The sequence below is a fragment of the Dromiciops gliroides genome, chromosome 2 (genome assembly GCF_019393635.1).
Source record: "Dromiciops gliroides isolate mDroGli1 chromosome 2, mDroGli1.pri, whole genome shotgun sequence".
Lineage (NCBI taxonomy): Eukaryota > Metazoa > Chordata > Mammalia > Microbiotheria > Microbiotheriidae > Dromiciops > Dromiciops gliroides.
This window is the reverse complement of record NC_057862.1, coordinates 44,626,488-44,645,210: the sequence shown is the minus strand read 5'-3', so window position 1 is coordinate 44,645,210 and position 18,723 is coordinate 44,626,488.

Here is an 18,723-nt window from a genome sequence, read left to right as displayed (position 1 = left end):
AAATTAATTTGTAGATGAAAATGCTTGTCTAGTAACATACTGGGGTTCTGGTAAGAGGTTTCACATGTAAGTTAAATTCCAACTCCTTAGCATACAAACATTTTCATGTGAATGGAGGAAATTGCCAAGACCTGTGAATGAGGAGTTTCCAGTGACAGAGTGGCCAGGAAGCCTGGAACTTGATGGAAAGTCTGTATGGGTGAAGGTTTGCTTTAGTTGAGTGTCTTTATTAAGACTCTTATGAAGGACAGAATAACAATTTACATTTATAGAGGACTCAATGTGATTGGCTTACAAGGAATAACACTATTATGACTACAAATGAAGAGGATAAAGGTATGGGGTGGTGTTGGGGGCAGGAAGAGCTATAGGAGAAAACAAATAACATACCATAGGGAGTGAGTGATTCCCTTCTGCATCCTTCATCATCACCACTTGCATGTATTTGGTAGTATGTCCTCATGGAAAGTTAACCAATTGAAATCAAAAGGTGTGCTTTCAAATCCTAGGCCTGCTCCTTATTTCTCCAGTGACTTTGAGGAAGATTCTTTGCCACTCTGGTCTTCATAGGACCATAGCTTTTTTTTTTTTTTTTTAGCTGATAGGGGCATTAGGGGATCATCTGATCCAAAAATCTCATTTTACGGATGAGATAACTGAGGCCAAGAGAAGTTCTTATTTTCCCAACAAGTAGCTAATGAAAGGCTGGGACTTTTGATTTCCTCATCTGGACATACACAAAGATGTAAGGCTGTGAGCAGGGGAGACAGATTCTCCTTCTTTGGAAGGAGGCGTCACCTTAAATATATGTGGTATAGCATAAGGAATACTGGAACTAGAGTCAGAGTGAATCCAAGCACTGTGAGACAAGGATAGATGTGGACCTTGTAGTTTCACTGTTATAGGGAATTCCTAGGTGAGGAAATTCCTTTGAGAGTTGTTTGGAGTATTCAGTCACTAGGTGACTTGGACATGGTCACATAATATTCATCAGACGCAGGACTTGAACCTGGCTTTTGCTAGCTCCAAGATCAGCTCTATGTATCACACTATGCTGCCTTTGGTTGGCTATATGACCAAGGGAAAATTCTACTATTGAATTTATTTGAGCCTTATTAACTTCATGGGTAAAATGAAGATGACAATGATACCTGTAGTACCTACATGATAAGCTGTTGTGAGTACCAAATGTATGGAAAACACTGCACCATATGGTGGTGGTGATAACGATGGTGATGTTTATGGTGCTGGTGCTGTGATAATGATATTGGTGATGGTAATGGTGGTAGTGGTGATGATTGCGGTGGTGGTGATGGTGAAGATGATGGTGATGGTGGTGGTGAAAATGATGGTGGTGGTGGTGATTGGGATGATGGTATTTTGGAAGATATAGCCTGATTTACATGACAGGGCAGCATGATGTGAAAGAAAGAAGGTTGGATATGGAGTAAGAGAATCTGGGATTGAGTCCTGGCTCTGTCCCTTACAATCTATGTGACTTTGGAGAAATCACTTATCTTTGTGGGGCTCAGTTTCTTCATCTGTAAAATGCGGGAGTTGGGACCAGATAGAGTATAAGGTCCCATTCAGTTGTATATCTATGAGCCTATAAATGCCTCTTTGGAAATATTTGGATATTCCCTCTAATGTTCAGCATCAGAAGGGGACATCAATTATCTCAATTTTTCCAGCACTTTGGATCTTTTAGGTCCTTCCCAAAGGCCTCATCAGTGCACAATTCAAGTGTATACTTGAGTTTTTTCCCTTCTGCCACCAACAGGCTGTGTAGAATGAGGTTAATAATAGAATATCATTTTCGACAGCAGACTGCCTAACTGGATTAGGCAGGATGACCACATCCAAGAACTTTTTCCCTTTCAATGACAAGGACATATGAAAGGTACTTGAAGTGGTTAAAATAGGAGCCAAGATTTCGTGACATATAAGGGTATATTCCTTCTGCTGTCAAATATTTATTTGGTGTCCATTAAGTTCAAGGCATTGTAAGAGATTTAGATAAGTTTAAGACCTAGTCCCTTCTCCTGGAGACATGGATTTGAATCCTGTTCCTGACAGAGTGTAGATAAGACATATGTACAAATAACTATGATAAAAGGCAGAATATCAAAGTTCAAAAAAGTTAAAATACCATGGGAGTTTAGAAAAGAGAAATAACATTGGGTGGAAGAAACAAGGAATGGAATTGGTAACATTTGGGCTGAACCAGAAAGGAAAGGAATCAGTTGGGATGAATGGAGAAAGGAGAGCATTATAGATGGAGGGAACCGATTGAGAAAAACCACAAACAAAAAAGTTCAAAAATCAAATGACCCAGGTTGGCTGAATCAGCAATGAGACATGATATGGAACAATGAGAGGTAAGGGGGGTTGGGGCCAAATTGTGATCACCTTGAATGTCAAGTGAAGGAGTTTGGACTTTATTCCAAAGGTAAAGAGAGACATTGAAATTTTGTTTTCCTTTTTAAAATGTTAATTACATGTAAAGATAGTTTTTGACATTCATTTTGTAAGATTTTGAGTTCCACATTTTTCTCCTACCTTCTCTCCCCTCCCCACTCTTCAAGACAGCAAGCAATCTAATATAGGTTATACATTATAATCATGTTAAACATAGTTCCACATTAATCATGTTGTAAGAGAAGAATCAGAACAAAAGAAAAAACACAGGAAAAAATAAACAATAACAATATAAAAGCAACAACAAAAGTGAAAATAGCATACTTCAATTTGCATTCTGACTCCATAGTTCTTTTTTTGAATGTGGAGAGCATTTTCCATCATCAGTCTTTTGGCATTGAATTGGATCACTGTATTGCTGAGAAGAGTTAAGCCTATCACAGTTGATCATCACACAATGTTGATACTGTGCAGAATGTTCTCTTGGTTCTGCACATTTCACTCAGCATCAATTCATGTAAGTCTTTCCAGTTTTTTCTGAAATCTGTCTGCTTATTATTTCTTATAGCACAATAGTATTCCATTACATGCCATTGAAAGTTTTTGAGTGAGTGGGTAATGCAATTGTATGATTGTATGTGTGCTTTAGAAAGATATGTTCTTTCTTTTTTTGTGGGACAATGAGAGTTAAGTGACTTGCCCAGGGTCACACAGCTAGTAAGCGTCAAGTTCCTGAGGCTGGATTTGAACTCAGGTCCTCCTGAATCCAGGGCCGGTACTTTATCCACTGTGCCACATAGCTACCCCCTGTGAGGCTATTTCTAATAACATCAATGGCCCGGCATACAGAGAAATAGAGAGTGAAGGCGGCCTATCCCTCAATTGGGTCTAACTGAAAAAGAAAATAAGAGCCTTTGCATAAATATTTCTTATATCCTTAATAAAACATAACATTTATATAGTCCTTTAAGTTTTACAAAGCTATTTACATATATTATCTCATTCATTTGACAACAACCTTGTGAGGAAAGTGCTACTATTTTTCTCTTTTCACAGATGAGGAAATTGAGGCTGAGAGATATTAAGTAACTTGGAAACTGAGGCCCAGGGAAGCGAAATTTAACATACCCATTAACAAAGCTAGTAAGTGTCTGAGGCAATTCTTTCCTGACTTAATTGTCTAGCTGGGACACAAATAAAGTAGAAATTTTTTTGTTACACATATAAGTACTTTCTTTCAAGTCCCCTCCTCAACTCCTCACTTTCCCCCACCATGAAGTACCAGTGGAGTCCTCTGGCCTTCTACTTATCATCCCTCACTCTCCCAATGTGACCAACTCATTTACTCTTCCTGATGACATCGACATCAATTCTTATTGTCCCTCAGACTTCTTCACTCACTTCACTAGCTGCGTGCTTACACTCACCATGCACATCTGCATTGCACTCTGTGATGCCTCTCTTTTGCTCTTCAGATCAGGGTTATTCCAGATTTTGGCACCATACAGTGAAATGCTACCATTGAGAAGATAAGGGTTTGATTTCATGGAAATCTCGCGAATTGGCAAGGGGATTTTCAATTTCCCAAAAGCAATCCAGTCTGTTCTCCCCTTTTTGCAACTCTAGAGCCAACTTAGACTAAATGTTTTCAGAGGACTGTTGTACCTAATTAATGAGAGGCACATCACTGAACAGCTGGCCACTTGGTGATTAAATTCTAGGGACCACATCCATCTGTGAAAAATATTAATCTTATTTTTGTGTTACTTGGAATATGTGATTGTGTGGTTGCCATTTTCACATGCCATTCACTTTATAAAGTCAAGTCAGTAGAAAGGGTCAGGTCAATATTCCTTACTTTGCTTTCATCTCTTTTCACTGATGATATTTTATTTCTACCCATGTTGCCCATGTGTGCTGGAATAATGTGTTAAAATCTTTCATTTCCATTGACCTAGAGAGCACTTAATCCGATTTTGGTTTTGATGACATCTGCCTCAGATCAGTCCCTCAATCCTCTCTGGTTTCTTTGCTGCCCTTGGCAACATTTGTTGTAAGTGGCAAATGTGCTTTGGTATTTGCTGTGATTTGCTAATTTAAAATTTAATTGATCCCAAATGGAGAAAGAGGGGGAGGGAGGGGGTAGGGGGAAGAAATGAGGAAGAGAGGAAGGGAGAGGAGGAGGAAAAGAGAGGGAAGGAAAGAGGGAGAGAAGATGAAGAGGGAGGGAGGGGGAGAACGAAGAGAGAGAAACAGAGACAGAGAACTTCTTGACTTGAATTCTGAAATTTTCACTGCCAGTATGAACTACAAAAGTGTTTTCTCTGTCTTTAAAGAAAGTTTTGGGGGGAAAAACATTTGAAATGCACTTAGTAACCAGATACTTCACTGTGTTTCTCTGTGTTTTTCATTAACAATAAAAGAGATTTCGTTCATAGGTGATGAAAGTCAAGTGTTGTTGGTAAACAATTAAATCTGTGCTTCTTCCTTGCTTTGTAGCCTTTGGTTCTATCTTTTTTTAGTGTGTGTATGTGTTTCTGTGTGTGAGAGACAGAGAGACACAGACAGAGACACAGACAGACACAGAGACAGAGAGAGAAAAGAAGAAGGAAGAGGAGGAGGAGAATTAGTATTTGCTTGTGCTGATAGTCTTGTTTATTTTTTGTCCTCAGTGCTTGTTTTTATACATTGATGTATTAGAAAAAGTTATAAAGATTCAGATACCCAGGCTCTAATCTTGGATCCACCCCTACCTGTATACCTCATTGGGCAAGCTATTTATTGTTTGAGGTATAATGGAAAGAGCTCTGATTCTGGAGTTGGAAGATCTAAATTCAAATGCTCCCTATAGAGAGCATAAAGGCTGTATGACCTTGGATAAGTCATTTAACTTCTCTGGATCTCAATTTCCTTATCTGCAAAAAAAGGAGCTTTGAAGGCAGCTAGGTGGCACAGTGGATAAAGCACCAGTCCTAGATTCAGGAGGACCTGAGTTCAAATCCGACCTCAGACACTTGACACTTACTAGCTGTGTGACACTGGGCAAGTCACTTAACCCTCATTGCCTGTCCCCTCCCCCCCAAGAAAAAAGAGAAAGAGAAAAGGAGCTTTTATTAGATGGCCTTTGGGGACCCCCTCTAGCTTTAAAGCTATGATCCTTTGAATGAATGAAAACATCATCTATGGGCTTAATATGTGCCAGGCCCTATGCTGAGCCATTTGGGCATTCAGAGAACAGTAGGATAGGCCTCTTTCCTCAAGGATTTAATGCTATATTTGGGGTAAATAACATGCACATTATAAATCAATACAAAACACATATGAAGTAAATAAAAGGAAATGCAGAGGTGAGGGCACTAATAAATATAATAATATTGAGAATAATAGCATTTACTTAATGCAAAGTACTTTACAAGTATTATCTCGTGATCTTCATAAAAATTCTAAGAGAAAGGTGCTATTTTATATTTATATAAAATTTATTTATTTTTATATGTACATTTGAAAATTCCAATTTTCAAACAAGGAAACTGAGGTAAACAGATGTTAAGTGACTTGCCCAGGTCACACAGCTAGGAAGTGTTTGAGGCTGGATTTGACATCAGTTCTTGACTGCAGGTCTAGCTCTCTGTCCACTGTATTTGGGGCAGCAGGAAAGATCCTATATGTATAGAAGATGGTGTTTGAGTGAAGCTTTGAAGGAAGTTCGAGTTTCTTAGAGAAGAGGTAATAGTGAGGAGGGAGGACATTTCAGGCATAAGCAATAGCCAGGGCAAGAGTGAGGAGATGGAATGCCATATATGAGAAGAGTTTTATAGATATTTATTTATTTATAGTTCTCTTCTTCACTGGAGTCCCCACTACAACGTAGTCTATGTCCAAAGGGCATAAGCCCTAGTTGGTCTTTCTAATCTAAGAAGGTGTAAAATATCGTCCAGGAGATTCGCCACATCCCTGTTTTCTTAAGAAATATTAGAGTAAACAGAGATACTCATTACTAGTTTGGCCACATGGTGTTGAATTACTTGGCCATAGCACATCTTCATATCATGCCTTAAACTATAGGAGAATTATGTCTGTATCAGTGGAGACAGTACCACATCATCAAAACGACAGATTCCCAAGATTCGAAACCTATCACTCATCCACTGAAATCTAATGCTAGTGGCTCAGGGCAGTTTGGAAGAGGAGCTGGGATTCTTGAAAACTGTGGCATAGTAGCACAAACTTGGACAGGTCCTACCAAAATAGAAGAGCTACAAGAAAAATCTTGGTTATAGATTTTGTTCCTGTTGTCTTGGGTTCACCCAAGCACGCTAGAGAGGGGTTGCAATCAGCATCAATGGAAGGAGTATCCACAGTAGTGAAATAGCAAGCCATTTTTTTTTGCAGGACAATGAGTAGAGCTTTAAGGATTGTTAAAGGGTTCTGAGCAGAGAGGCAACACAATCAAAACTATACGTAAAAATGATTAATCTGTCATTAAGTTAGTGAGCACTTTGTGTTAGACCCTGTGCTAGTAGCTTAAAGGGTTGACTAGAAAGGAAAAAGAGTACAGTATGGAAAGCCAGTTAGGAAACTATTACAGTGGCTTAGTCCGCTGCATTAATAAATATTCAATAAATAATAAAGTCTTGTACCATAGTGGTGATCAGAGAAATAGGCAGAAGAGAATAGATATGAAAGACAATAGAGGTAGAATTGATTAGGATTTATTTAGAGACAAAAATGAAATAATTCCTGGCCTCCAAGAGCTTCCATGAGAAACAGCATATACACAAAATACATGCAGGGAAAACATGGGAAGCACATGGGACAAAACAACAGATAAATAGAATACATTAATTCAATGTAATGTATGTTTCTTGAGAACCTGGATCTTAAGGCTATCCTAAGAGATATTATATAGATAATTAGTGCTCAATTGAATTGAAATTCTACTTTTGTGAAGGGATTAGATTTAAATGTTACATTAAAAGGAACTAGGATTATAGGCCATTGACTGGAAAGGGGACAAGAAGAGAAGGAAAATGATGGTGAAAATATGGGAGGGAAGAAGTTATAAGATCTCTGACAAAGGGGAATGCTCATGCTCATTTCCATATTGTAGTTGTTAATAATGAATTCTCAGGAGAGATATGGTTCTGTAACAACAAGATTTGAGTCATGGGCAGAGAAAACAATGGGACTGGGTATCTTCATGTTTTTGTAGGAGGTGCCTCCCATAGAATGTGGTATTCTGACTGACAAGAGGTGAATTGGACTTGGAGCCCTCGGTGGGCTACACACTAATTGTGGATGAATCTGTCCCACATTCTTACAACATAGAAATCTCCAATTTACTCTGTGTCCTTAAAGGGTCATGATTACAGGGGGATATAAGAAAGCCAACATAATTTACAGGACATTTCTGTTTTATGTTATAGCTATTGATAATAATCAAAGGGTCATTGAACAAAATTCTAAATACTCTTGCATCTTTTAAGGAATCTTGCAAGATCCTTGACATTTGCATAGGACATACCATATTGAAGAAAGGCTTTAATGTGGCATTTTGTTTATCAAGTCAAATGTTGGGATTTTTGTATGATGGGATTTTGTATTCTTGAAAGTTTTCAATAAATTGTGTCACTGTAATGATATGGTCTATGATGAGATATCCTTTGCTAGAACCTACTTTTCTCATATCTTCAATGATGCCTCAGTATAGAGGTAGATAATTACCTAAAGGTTTTGTAGAGGTGTTAAGATAGGCAAATGACTTGACCATAATTGCTATTTTTCCAAGAATTTTGCTTCTTCCCCACTTTCAGCTTTTCAGAATTAACCCCTCGGTGTCCTTCCACCACACCGTTTCATTTGTCTACTTCTTCTAGTCTAATTACTCTTTCTTTCTGTTTCTTTGATTGCCATTTCAACTTCCTCAAGCAGCACATCCCAAACCATGGCATTCTAATGTGCTTTCTTTGCTGTCATTGATGCAGAAAATATTTGGGAAAATTTGCAGATCTTTGCCATCTTTTATCTATTTGCCATATTTTATCTGTTTATTGACTTCCTTACAGTTTCATCCTCTAGGGCTGTCAGGATGACCTGACTTGTCTGATTCTCTCATCATGCTTTCTGTATCCTTGGTTTTTTTCCTTCCATGGATTCTTATTTTAAGAGGGAATACCACACAATGTTTATAACTGTTACTGAGATTGATTGTCCTATTTTCCTATTTGGCTGGCTGAGAGCAATAATTCCCCATCATGGGTATTCCATACAAACATCAACAAAAAAGCTTTATTGGATGTACTCACATTTCTCCAGGGCATTGTGAGTCTGGTGTCTGCTTTGCAAGGGGCAGAATTCCAGTCCAAGTATGGCTCAGACTTGGATTATGGCCCTTCGGCAAGTGATCATCTAACATTCACTTAACACCGTCCATGTGCCAGGTGTTGTGCTAATCAAGACATTTATGTGGAGTATTTGTGCCCCCAGTGAGTGTAGGTCACATCTAGATACTGGCTCTTAGGGATGTGAGTATCCAACTACTAAAGACCAACATAATTTGACTGGGTTTTTTAGGTAGGAGAGTTTTTCTTTCCTGATTATTTCTACTTTTATCACATGGAGTATAGAATAAATTTATATCCCTGATGAGTCCCATACCCACCACATTTATCTTCCATGGAGCTCTAAAGTCTTCAGGATGAAAGAAACAAGCTTTGGCCGCACCTGTACTTTACATGGTGTTACTCAGAGCATTCGAACTAGCTTCCTTTCCAGGTGTTTCTTGGTGCTACTACAGGGCAATTGGGAATTCTAAACACATCTTTATAGCAAAATAAATCGTTCTTGTTGAAACAATCTCCCATTCCCAATGGGGCATTCTTCCTCTAAGCTTGTCAGAACTCATCCCAGGTTACAGAGCTAATATCTTCCTAGGTTTGGGGATATCACCTATTGGATTGGGTTTTTTATTGCCATTTGACTCCAGGGGCATCTTTTTTTGTCCTACCATTTACATTATGAAGATCATCTTGCTGAAGAGGATGTGAGAAAAATAGGATATTAGATGCTCTAATCTCTTGCTGACATACACTAATGCTATGCCATATTCCCTATATTGTAGGGGCATCTTTTCTGTAGTTTTCTTCTTGCTATGATTATAACTAAACCAATGTTTTCTTGTTGCCTCCAGATTTGTTTTATAGCTAAGATAGGTGAATGTATCCAAATAGCACTGAGGCATTTAAAATTGAATCAAGTTTCTAAAGCCTGTGTTTAGATCCTTCTTATGTTCTATTGTGTGATCTTAGGCATTTAACCTTCCTGTGTCTCAGTTTCCTTATTTATAAAGTGAAGGGATAGGCAAAATGGTTCCTAAAGTTCCTTTCAACTCTAGAGTTAAGATCTTATAATACAAGCCAAAATAACATATGTCACAGACCCGAAAAAAAAAGAAAATACTGGAAGATATAATCCCAGAGGCAAGTCATCCTCTATAATCATTGATTAATCATGGCATGTAGTAGAGAATATAAGAATAGAGACTGGTAAATTTTTAGGTTTTCAAGAATTAGAAGAATCATAGATTGGTGATATTGATTTTCTCCAAAATTAAAAAGAATTTTAATATATATATATGTATATGTGTGTGTATATGTATTTGTGTATATACATACATATTCTGTGAAGAGTAAAAAAGAATTCAATGATCACAGTTATCATGGCTTCACTAAGAACAATTGTTTTCAAATCAACCTGATCTCCTTTGTCATAGTCACAAGGTTGGTAGATCAGGGAATGTCGTAGCAAATGTATTTTGACTTGGAGCAAATATTTGATAAAGTTTTCCATGCTGTCCTTATGGAAGAGATATACCAGATAATAGTATCATTGGGTGGATTTTCAGGTGAACAACTATATCTAAAGAGAGATGGATGTTTTCAGGAGAGTTCAATCAATCCCTGGATTTGGTCAACTCTTATTAATATTTTAATTAATAGTTTTAGGTGAAAATATACAAGGGATGATTACCAAATTTTCAGGTGTCAGGAATCTGGAAGAGATAGCTTAAATGTCCTGAATGACAGACAAAATTAATGTTCCCAATCACCTCTATGAACTGAAAATTTGGTAGTAGTATTTCAGTAGTGAAAGAATCTATAGTTTTATTAGTATACATTCTCACTTAATCTTGTTTTTCCTTCTATTGGCACAGATTACAACACTGTATAACTGAGTACATTATATTCAAGAATCGTGGCCACAAAATTGGTCATCCTACAGCTAACCTTGTAATTAATCTCTCTTAAATTACATAAACTGGCCCTTGGCCAACAGACTAATACTAGACTGGTACTCAAAGGTTGGCCACCTTAGTGATACCTTGCAGAGCTTTCATTTTCCTGGACCAAGCTAAAGTCACCTCTATGCTGCAAGGCATCAGAATAAGACTTTAAGTAGAAAAGCAAAACCAGCAAGCTCAAATTTAACAAGCTTAAGTTTTAATTTCATCAATTTTTTTTTGGTGAGGCAATTGGGGTTAAGTGACTTGCCCAGGGTCACACAGCTAGTAAATGTCAAGTGTCTGAGGCCAGATTTGAACTCAGGTCCTCCTGAATCCAGGGCCTGTGCTCTATCCACTGCACCACCTAGCTGCCCCCAACTTCATTAAATTTTAAACAAGATAAAACAAGATATAAAATAATTCCAAATTCCAGAGAATGTCATTTCATGCTCATGTTCCATCTCAAATACAGAAAAGACAGTAATTGATAAGCTCCCCTGAGAGTGGAATTGAATTTAGGGTTAACTTTGGGGAGCTTTCCCACAGGATTCTACACCATCACAGGATCATGACATGATGTCCCTGTGGTTCCATCTCCCCAAGAAGGCAAACACACATAAAGTCTGCCACATAAGCAGCTTCCTTTTCCATTAGACCTACTATGTCAGAATCACTCATTGAAATAGTGGGCACTGATTGTCTTGCTGTCTTGCCCCATCACATCATGACTTTGCTTTCCAGTTTAAGGAGCCAACTGTATCACATTTTTTCCAAGAAACTGCCCTAACTTGGAAATATCATTTCCTTTATAGAAGGTCCAATCTCCAAACTTTTGAACTTGGGGGTTCTCCCACTTGAAGTTTCCAATGAGGGTTGATATTAGCCAGGAAAATGGGCTATCCCTGTCAAGATGGCTAGATTCTGGGAACCACACTGCCTATGAAATGAAAATTCTCCTCTCCTGTTCATAAGGAGTCAGAATTCAATAGTGGTATCCATGAACTACTCTCTTAGGTCATGTGGGCTATTGCCATATACTTCTGAAGAAGCTCCAGGCTGCTACCATCTCTTGGTCTGAGAAAAATCTACTCAGAAACTCTCCTTTCAGGCTATGAGGACAAACATATCTACCTATTTCCTATATTCCCTTACAAGTGTATATCACCTGTTCTTAGGGTGGGAGAGAACAGTAAACATCACTTGATCTTGGAAAGGAGGAAAGAGAAATCCCTCCCCTGCGTCATGGTGTTTGAGAAGAAAAACAGAAGAACAAAAGGGATAAAAAGGGAAATGAGCTGAAAAAATCTGTCATTTTTCCTTATGGACCTACAAAGAGAGGTCATTCCTGTCTTAAGTAGCAACTCTTGTGCAGCCAATGAAACTGGTGACAGCCCATCACTAAAAACCAATCAGAAATTATTTGTCTTCTCTACAAGGCACTAATGAACATGCCTGTATTATCTATAGAAATATACTTTCCTGTCCTCAGAAAAAGATTCATTGCCTGCAAACTCATCAATTTCTTCAGGTGGTACCTCTGACTTAATCCCTCACACTAGAAGATATTTCCTAACAAAGACCGTTTTCCAAAAGTAGAATGGGAGGGAGTAGATTCCCCGTTACTAAGGGTCTTTAAGCAAATACTGAATAACTATTTGTTATGTATATTTTAGAGGGAATTCTTGTTTAGACAGCAGTTGGACAAGATGACCTCTGTAGGCCTATCTGCTTCTTAAATTCTTTAACTGTTTCCCCCACTATTCTACTTTTAGGAAAAGAAAGGTGATGAAAAGAAAAGAAGTCTAAAGAAGGAATTTATCTTGAAATTCAATGTCAGGGGGCGGCAAGGATAAAGCACTGGCCCTGGACTCAGGAGTGCCTGAGTTCAAATCCGGCCTCTGACACTTAACACTTCCTAGCTGTGTGACCCCGGGCAAGTCACTTAACCCCAATTGCCTCACAAAAAAAAAAAAAAGAAATTCAATGTCAGGTTTGTGTCTTAAGGTCAGCACAATATGACTCATTCTAAAACTTCTATGGCTACATTCCCAGTCTTATATAAAGATTATTGATGTTAGAATGATGCTGAGATAATATATGATCCTTAATCCTCAATTATATTTACCATTCTTTACCAAATGAAAGAGATAATTGGGCTCATTCATGTTAAAAAAAAAGAATTTCACCAATATATTAAAAGAAAGCAGCTTCTTATACTCTAAGAAATGATGGTGTTAATTCACAGGTATCCCAGAAGGGAGACCATCTGGGGATCATCCAGTAATGTTCTGAAGAAAAGGGCATGAGTTAGTAACTCCCAACTAAAGAACATCAAGACCATTATTTATCATCCTGTCATTATCATTGCCATCATCGTCATCATCACAACCACCACCATCATCATAGCTAGCATTTATGTAGCACTGACTATGTTCTAGGCATTGTCCTAAGTGCTTTACAATAATTATCTCATTTTGATCCTTACAATGATCCTGGGAGGTAGGTATTATCTCCATTTTACAGATGATAAAATTGAGGCAAACAGAAGTTATGTGACTTACCCAAGATCACACAACTAGCAAGTGCCTAAGGCCAGATATGAAGTCAGGTATTCCTGACTCTAGGCCCAGCGTTCTATTCCTTGACCCACTTAGCTTCAGTCTGATGTCTAATTAATATAAGCATCTAGAATAGAACAGTCTCTCAATTTTTTTAAATGACATGTTCTAGTAGTCTTGGGCAGGGGTAATCTGAGCCTTGACAAGAACTGATTATATATCTAGTGACTTAAAAAGGCTGTGAGGGCTTCATTCCTGTTTTATATCTAACTCTGCTTGTCATGAGATGTGCTAATATTCTGAAGATTGATATTTGGTTATTCAAATTAGATGAGATAAGGCAGAGGGGAAAAGAAGAGAATAAGTAAGAATTATGGCTACTGCAAAAAATAAATTACAGCAGGACCTGAACATTCAATCATTCAACAAACATCATAGAGCATCTACTACATGCCAGTCATTATGACAGGTCCTAGGGATACAGAAACATAAACAAAAAAATTCCTCCATTCGAGAAGCTTCTGTTCTATGGGAAAAAATAAATTATGTATACACAGAGTATATACAATGTAATTTCTGGGGTTGCACGAACAACTGTGGGAATCCTATGGGAAGTAGGAATTGAGTTAAACTTTAGAGGAAGGTTAATTGGATTCTATGGTAGTCTATATGAAACCAACTTGTCCATATTGGCAAGAGGGGAGGGATTTGAATGCATATTAATGGCTATATCATACCATAACAACTGAGCTCATGCCCCATAGCTTTAGCAAGACCTATATTTATTCAATAAAATTCCTCTTCATCATTCTGTGGTTCTGGAGACCATGAAGGGAAAGAGTCTGGGAATTAACAAGGACAACTATCTATTGCATCTTTGAGTCATGTAGGGGACAACTGAAACCACCAAAAGGAGCTGAATTCTCCTTGCCAAGGATTATGAAGTATTAGGCAGAATCCCTGATGACCAAAAGGTCATAAGTGGTATTTTCATCATTACTGCCAATGGAAAATGGGGGATTTAGAAAAAAGAGACAGATCTGGGAAATGAGTAGCTGGCTAAGAAGGTGGTGTCTGAGAATGGGATTTAAATTTCCAGACCACAGTTTAAGATAATAGCAATGATGAACTCTTGGCTAAGGATGTATTGCCCCTAATGAAAGCTGGAGTCTTGAGAATCTTATCAAAAGGATTTAAAACTGTAAAAGAAGGGCAAAGGAAAATACAGTTCCCATAGATTTACTGAAGCTGGTAACACAGAGGAAGACAGGTACAGCATAGGAAGAATCACAGAAGAGAAGAGCAACAGGGTATTCTAAGGAATCTAGAATCTAGGTAAGAGGCAGCATATGCCAGGAAGTCAAATGATCACAACCATCTTGAACTCCATCTCTCCTCAGAGTTTGATGGAGATATCTCAAGACCTGCTGGCAATCAGAAGCCCCAGTCCAATGAAATAACAAGTCTTGACCCCTGATGGAATAATAAACAAGGTGAACTAGAGATTGTAATGCAAGAATGCAAATTTGATTCCAAAGGAATTGAAACTTATTTGGATTCATCAATGGAAGATAGCTCTGGGAGCTATATTCTTACTTATATGTGTTACTCTGTTATGCTCATAGGTTTCCTAATATTTGATCAAGCCTGCATTTATGGTATAAATATCACCTGTTCATAGAATTTGATCCTTGTGATATACTGTTGTAATCTCCTTGCTATTATTTTATTTAAAATGTTTGCACCAATATTCATTAGGGAAATTGGTCTGTAATTTGCTTTCTCTGTTTTGGCTATTCCTGGTTTAGGTTATCAGCACCATATTTGTGTCATAAAATGAATTTGGTATGATTCCTTCTCTTATTTTACCAAATAGTTTACATAGTATTTGGGATTAATTGTTCTTTAAATGTTTGGTAGAATTACCTTGTGAATCCATCTGGCCCTGGAAATTTTTTTCCTTAAATTCATTGATGGCTTATTTAATTTATTTTTCTAAGATTGGGTTATTTAAGTATTTTATTTCTTCTTATGTTAGTCTGGGCAACGTATATTTTTGCAGATATCCATCCACTTTAGATCGTCAAATTTGTTGGTATATAATTGGGCGTAACAGCTCTTAACAATTGTTTTAATTTCCTCTTCATTATGGTGAATTCACCTTTTAATTTTTTAATATGTCTTATTCTAAAGGGAAAACATAGATAAAAAAGGAGACAAAGTAATATTTTATGAAGTTAGGGGGAGGGGAAAGGGAGGATGTTTTCCAGACCTGTGATTTCATTTGTGTGAGGAGCTCCCAATTTTGAAGCCCTATTAAGTAATACAAGCTGGTAACTAATATAGTTGTAATTGACTGAGACCAAGAGGTTATGTAATTTTCCTCCTGGTGACAAGACAGTAGTTATCAGAAATGGGACTTGAACCAAAACCTTGCAGACTCTATGCTGCACTGACATATCTAAGAATTCAAATATGGGAGGGGGGATGGTGGAAAGCATTTCAAGAAATCCCTTTGTTGTTCTTTCTGCCTTGAGAAGTTTGCAATTGCTGATGTTTGTTTAATTCACAATGCAAGCCCCCCCCCACCCCAACCCTAGGGCTACTTCCCAATTCCCACTCAAAGTTGAAGTTCAGATCCCCAAGATGTGGTGGACCACAAGGTTCTAGGGGTTACCCTAAGTGGCTGTGGAGTTTTTCTGGACCTATTGCTCATGAGCCCAATTTAGTATGCTCTCAATCATTATCAATTAACCTTTCAGTTTCAAATAGCTTTTTCAAAGGGGTATTTTTATATGAAGGATAATTGTTTCAGAAAGATCCCTCCAAAAGTTTGGGACATACCTTTCTCTTTTACATGCAAGATCCCTGGGAAGACTTGGCTGAAGAGCAGGAAACACAAGTGACGAGAGTAACTCATAGCTACTCATTATTGGAATTCCTTTTCTCCCTTTATGGAGTCCTCATAAAGTTCCCCTTAAATGGAATTTGGCTGATCAGGAACTTGGAGGAAAAAGGAATGCAAGTGGGTTTCTTAGTAGAACTATAAATTAATGCCATCTTCTCCAGAAAGGAAGACTTCTCTATCTCATTTGCTCATCAGTGTAACCTTTAGTCTCTTGAACATCACATACTACTTTACTTGCCGTTAGCTGGTTTACTTACCATGTATTATCTGGCATTTTTCTTTTATGTTTATGTGTCATACCCTCTCATCCTGCCCTGGAGGTGACATAACATTCTCAAAACTCATACCAGCCAAACACAGACTTTGATAAGTGGGAAAATCTTATGTGTTGGTTTAGGGATAAACTCTGTTATCCAATGAACAGTATAGCCAAGGATAGATTCATAGCCAGAAGTTTGAGCTCTAGGTGATGACTTTTTTCACCTACATAAACTCATGAAGATCCATTAAAAAGAAGGAAATTTTGACCTCCTTTGGTGGAGAGAGCTTGGAAATATTAAACTCATATTAACCTGGCTGTGAGTTCCTCAAAAGCATGAACCCTATTTTACCTAATCTTTGTCTCTAGGTGTCCCCACCCCAAACCCCAGCACCTAGCATAAAGTTCTAGTGTGCTAGATGTTTAAGCAGTTTATTGAATTGAGTTGCTGGCTATTGTAGGTTAATGTATAAAAACGATTGAAGATGCCAGGGGACTGGGAGATGGAAAGTAGGGGAGAGAAGGGAGGATAGAGACTTTTTATAGAGTTGTACCCTTTTCTCTTTGTCTAGGTTGGCTCAGGCAAGGGTGGGGAATAGCACATTTGTGCAACATCCCTGTCTTAGAGAACAGGAAGGCATTTGACCCATTCATGGAACAGCATTTTTTGATCTCAGTATGCAACAGGGTTGGAAGGATGTAGATCACTGAGCTCAGCTTCTATTGAGTTTATTTTTCCTAGGAAGGCCATTGTCATAGCATAAGCAGACTCTGTCTCTGATTATTCTTTGTTTGAACTGGCTTGGGGTTTGAAAGAGTAGATCAATTTGGAGAAGGGAGTTGGAATGGTGAACAGATATAACTTTGTAGGAAAAAGCTTTTTTAAATAATGGCAAAATAGATTGTTAAAAGGAATGATTCAAATCAGCATTGTTTTTGTTATATAGTGGAATGATGAGTGAATTTAAGCCACATGAGGCTGAAAAGTCTCTAGAGTGAAGCAAATTAAATATGTTCAATCCAAATCAATTCTTTTCAACAAATATTTATGAAGTGCCTACTATGTGTAAGGCACTAGGGTTACAGAGACACAAAAGCAAAACAAAATACCCCTGCCCTCAAGGAGCTTATATTCTTAGGGGGGGCAAAGAGGAAGCCAAATAAATATATAGCTATAAAGATAGATGAAGACATATAGACAATTCAAGGGAATACAAAGTACTTTTAAGAGCTGGAGAGACAGGTATAGGTCTTGTATGGGAGGTGGCACCTGAGCTGGTCTTGGAAGCAAGCTAGAAATTCTAGGAGTATTGAGATGGAAATGCATTTCATAAGGAAAGAGTCACCTGTTTAAAAGTCTCAGAGGTGGTAGATGGATTTTTTTTTGTCCTTGGTCAATAAGCTGATAGGCCAGTTTGATTAGAATGGAGAGTATAAGAAAGGGAACAATATGAATGTAATTGAGGGAATTGGTGTGATTTGGATTGTGAAGGGCTTTAGATGCCAACGAGATCTTAAACTGTATTTTAGAGGCAAGAAGTATCCAATGGAAACAATTAAGAATTTGAATTTGTATGTATCGGTACAAAATTAGAGCCTAGTATGTACTGCAGGAGTGACTTGCTGGAGAAAAAATAAAATCAAGAATTATAAATTGATTGTGAAAGAGTTTCACAAGTTGGGGATTTGGAGATGAATAAGTGGCCAAGGGAAATAGGGAAGGACATATAAAAGCTACCCATTACCTCTTCAATTCCCATTCTGCAATGTGAGAGAAGAAAGGGAAATAGATATTTAAGATTTAGTGAATAATAACAAGGTCCAGAGAAACTTAGGGAATGAAAATGTGATTACTTTGGCTTTCCTTTAAAGAAAAGAAGAGAAATGAAAAGCATGGAATTAATTTTGATCCATACTCTTAATCTCATTTATAAGAAGAAAATTCAGCTCTATTAATCAAAAGAATGTGGTTTAGAAATGTGTCTGATGTAGCCATTTCTCCATCCCCTCACCCCAACAAAAGAAGCAGCTCTTGGAAAACTTGGGGAAAGTATTTTCAGAGGCTCTTAGAGAGTCTGAAGGTTGAATTAAACATCAAGTCAGAAGAAACACTATAAAGGTTGCCATCACATTGTTACCCACTATGTCTTCTCTCACTTTGGATTTTTGGTTTTGTTGAAGCAGGCATACTCTAGTAAGTTGCAACCATTTCATATTTTTTCATCCTGTATGACTCTTGCCCATTGCTTCCAGTAAAAAACCAACACATTCTTTCAAACAAGCACTGTGTGGGCAGCTA